This window comes from Furipterus horrens, unplaced genomic scaffold (assembly GCF_987537825.1).
Source record: "Furipterus horrens unplaced genomic scaffold, mFurHor1.1.pri manual_scaffold_8, whole genome shotgun sequence".
In the NCBI taxonomy this organism is placed as follows: Eukaryota; Metazoa; Chordata; class Mammalia; order Chiroptera; family Furipteridae; genus Furipterus; species Furipterus horrens.
Genome location: NW_028327178.1, coordinates 92,347,878 through 92,352,466, shown reverse-complemented (window position 1 = coordinate 92,352,466; position 4,589 = coordinate 92,347,878).

Sequence of the window (4,589 nt, the reverse complement as noted above, 5' to 3'; positions counted from 1 at the left end):
AGGGTCTCGGAGGTTTACGGCGGCCCACAGCAGCAGGCACTGGAAGATGGCAGTGGCAGAGGAACTGAGGGACCAGGGCCCCACACTGGGGCATGATCCAACAGTACTAGGTGATTTCCTGAGGCTCCCCACCTCAGCCTCCCTGGTGAGCCCCCAACACGCACACGTACACTTTCCAACGCCAGAGCATCCTCTCCCACGGACACAGAGAGGCTCATACCAGCCCATAGGCGCCCTCACCCACTGGCCCACCTGACCTCCCTTTAGCTCCAAGCCCAGCCCTGATCACCCACCTCAACACCAGGGTGAGGGCTGGGAGCTGGGCTACCCCTTTTATTGCTGCCGTCAAGGTCAGCGAGGAGGAGAGCTATGTCAGCAATCTCCACGTGTCACAGCCCCCCCAGCCTGGCCACAGGACACAAAAGTCAAATTCCCTTTTATCTCCACCAGCACAGCCCCTGGGCTATTTTTACCTCCCATTGTCAGGGGAGCACAAAGGCTGAAGAGAGACACTCCACTGAGAGACAGGAAGATTGGGGCTCAAAGACTAACTCAAGCAGGGACAAAGTATTGAGGGACTGGGGAAAACTGAGGAGCTTGGGGAGAGAAACTGAGTCACAGGGAGTATGACACACCCAGAAGAAGACCCACAACCCCAGAATGGAGAGCAAGGAGACTGAGGGGGGAGAGCCATAGAATGCCCTCTGGGACTCTTTAGTCGAACTCTCTTCATACATCCAGGGAAACAGAGGCCCAGAGAAAGCAAAGCTCTGGCCAGATTTCATAGATAGACAATGTCAGAAACCAGGTCAAAAAGAGAAGCAGAGAGAGGGACATCCCTCTCCAAGCACCTGGATGCTGTCTCTTTCACCCAACCTCTATCTCCATTTCTCTCAAATCCCCTGGGGAAATTAACACTTAGAGAAAACTAGACCTGAGACCACAGACATAAAGGAATGCTTTGGCTGAGGAGGAAGCAAAGCAAATTGAGGAAATTTAGACCAATTAGAAGACCCTTCATACTCTGACATTCAAGATTCATAGGAAGCCAACTTCCCACTCTTAGCTCCGTCCTGCACCCCACTTTCAACAGGAATTGGGGGTGCTGGCACTCAGTTGTTCTGATACAGGCTTTGGAATGTGTCAGAGCACTTCCAGGCTCTCCTGTCCATCATCCCATTCAGGCCCTAATGACACCACAGAATTTGAGTCAGAGAATCAAAGGATCCAGGAGCCTCAGACACTGCACATCTAGAACTACAGAGCCCCAGAGCCAGAATTACAAGCAGACAGCAGGCTGAGCTCACACAAGGAAATCCTCTATGCCAATGGGCTGTCAGTTCCAAATACAGAGACGTATCTGTATTCCATAAAATACATAGAAATTATTTCAAAGATATATTTTCAACCATATATAGTTTAAAACAGGCAAAACTAACAATGATGATAAAAATGGAAGAGTGGTTCTTTGAGGAAGGGTTGTGACTGCAGGGAGCACAAGAGTAGCCTCTGGAATGTAGGAAATGCTCTATGTACTGAGCTGAGCACTGGTTACACAGGTATGTTCATTCTGTAAAACTAATTGACTTGTATGCTTAGGTTGAACTTTACTGTGTATATATCACACAAAAACTGTGTTATAAACACATGCCATATTTGCCAATATCTATCAAAATTACAAATGCCCAGACCCTTTTAGGAATTCATCCTACAGATATTTTCCCATGTTATGGAATGATACAGGTCCTCTTTGGATGAACATATAGATTATTCTCGGTGATTCTGCCATCACAATCAGGGCTGCGGTGAATATTCTGTACAGCCTGATGAGTTTTCACAAAGTAAACAAACACACCCTGTTCAAGAAAATGAAATTACCAGCCTCCCACTCACATCCTCTTCAGTCAGCACTCCCTCTCCTGTTTTCCTGACTTCCAGTGTCACAGATTAGTCCTCCTCATTTGTATGAATGAGATCCTACGTTATGTATTCCTTTCTTTTTTCTCTCCATGTTATATTTGTGAGAACAACATTCTGTTTTAATTCTCTTCATAGAACTTAGGTTGTTTCTTGCCTGCCTCCCCAAACTAAAAGGCAAGAGCTTGGTCTAGATGTTCAGCTCCTTGCAGAGTATCTGCACATAGCAGAAAGTCAATAAATACCTGCTGAGTAAGAAAATGAACAAAGTTGATAGATCATTTATATTTTAGGGTTTTAATATCCTTACAGGATCAGAGGCAATTTATAGAAAACCAAGAGGGTAGGGAAAACTCTGCTTACTGTTCAAAGGTGCTCAGAAAGTAGGCTTTCTTGCCTAGGGCCCAAACAACACAATTAGCCTAGAGACTCAGGGCTTCTAAGTAGCTTAACTGATACCCAGAATAATGGTCTGAATTCTAGAATTACCTGCTCAGTGTATAAACCTGGAGCTGAGAAACCAACCAAAACAGATGGCTCTAGAACTGCCCTGTAAATTCACTTTTACTACCTAGGCACACCTTTCTGCAGAGATGAGCTCAGAGACAGACATGACAAAGCAATGAGGAAGCCCAAGATGCACCCAAGAGATGCAAACAAATGCTGCAATCTCAAGGACTTCAGGTACTGGCATTAAATACTCAAAGAGCTGTCCTGGGGTAGGGGGAGCCTATGTGACTGGTGTGACCTCAGTTACAAGGAAGCAGAGTTTGGACCTACACACAGAAAAGAACTTGTTCACACTTGGAGCCAGCCAGTGAGTGAAGAAGCAGCCTTGGAAGACTGTGAGCTTGCCAATAGCAAGGAGAGTCAAGCAGAGGTTGCACAGGCTTGAAGCTTTGGACTGGACAACCTCTGAGATCTGCTCCAACTTTAGGACTCTAGGATTCTAGGATTTTAGCACCTCTGGAAGCTTTGTTTCTTGATAATAACCCTCTCATCCCAATTAACCCATCCACTGAGTAGCCACTGTAGAAAGCCCAAAGCCTTTCTTCCTGACTTCTCTTCCCACCATTATCAGTACAGAGCCAACACATATGTACACCTACGTTTATAATTCTGGGGTCTTGGAACCTGGGATCATTAGAACTCTGCAAGGCTAGAATCCCGGTGCAAACGACAGAGCAAATGTAACATGTATACAATGGTTTGTTAATTATTCTCTGTATTTTCCTGTATCTTTTACATTGCTCCCTCCAGTTTTTTGGCTGTTGTCTTTTTTTTTTTTTTTTTTTTTTTTTTTTAAGACTCCCAAAACATCTGGAATCAGGAACATCAGGGCTAGAAGGGAAATTGTCTCATTCAGGCCCTCAGCTTAGCTGAGGACACCAAGGCCCTGATGGGGAAGGGGGAGGCCCAGGCCAGGCTGCAGAATCCCACTGCCGAGGTGAGCTCTCTGCCTCAGCACAGGAAAACCAGGAAAAGAAAGCAACTTCAGTCAGGACCAGCATAAGGGCAGCTGAGTTAACCGCAGCCTGGCCTATAGCGTGTCCACCCTACTGGGCTGGAAAGATTCTCCCCAGAAACCATTCAAAAAAAAAAACCACAATCTTCTAGGCATTTAAGGTGCTGACAGTGTTGGGAAGGACTGGGCCTCAGGAGCTCTGGACAGCTCTGTCACTGCCCTCAAAGACTGAAATGTTATCTGCCCACCCCCACCCAAGCCAGGGAAACTTGGCCCTAGCTTAGGAACAGAGTTGTAGGGAAACAGCAGGATCGAGGGTGGAGGGTCAAGTGGCCCAAAACAGAGACTAGAAGTCTTAAGATGTAGGGGGGATGGAGCCAAGCTAGACACCAGGGTCTTGGTGTCCCCAACTCCTCTCCACCAAAGGCCTCAGATCAGCAAGCAGTTGCCAAGAGTCCTGAGCCCACAGCTTAGTATCAGCCAGACCTGGAGGCAGCTGCTGAGCCGGGGCTATTTTGGGGGAGATTTCCATGAGTAATGAGCAGAGGGGGCAAAGCCCAAAAGGGGCCTAGCCCCTCTGGCCTCTCCTCTTCTAGCCCAAGATGCCAGGCAGGTAGGCAGTGAAGATGTGATCTGCAAACTAACCCCAGCCTAAAATATATCCGCCACCAATGCAGCCCGATGCCTGGAAGTTCTTCTTTGGAAAAGACATTGAAGGACTGTGTTAAAATGGTACTACAGCTAGGAGGGACACATGAATTCGATTCACTTGGCATCTGACAGCTTCTAATCTGTGTCCAGGATGGGAACAAGACACTCATTGTCCAGAAAAGGAAAGGCACTCACGGAAGATGTTAGAGTGAAGAGTTTAAAGGATAAAAGCAAGTTTGACACCCAGACAGGCAAGGAGAGGGGCACGATAACAAGGTCCTTTCCCTCACAGAGCAGCAGTGAATAAATACACAAATGCGGTTTTTCAGTAATGAAAAGTGGCATACGCTACAAGGGAACTAAACAGAGCAATGCTGTGGAGGGTGATGTGAGTGCACTCTGTTCAAGTCGGTCACGGAGGGCCTCTTTGAAGAGGTGACTTTCAAGGTGGGACCTGAAGGATGAGAAGGAGACAGTCAGCCTAAGAGCCAAAGGAAAAATATTCCAAGCAGAAGGAACAGTAAACAAAAAGCCTTGAGGCAGAAACCAGCTCGGT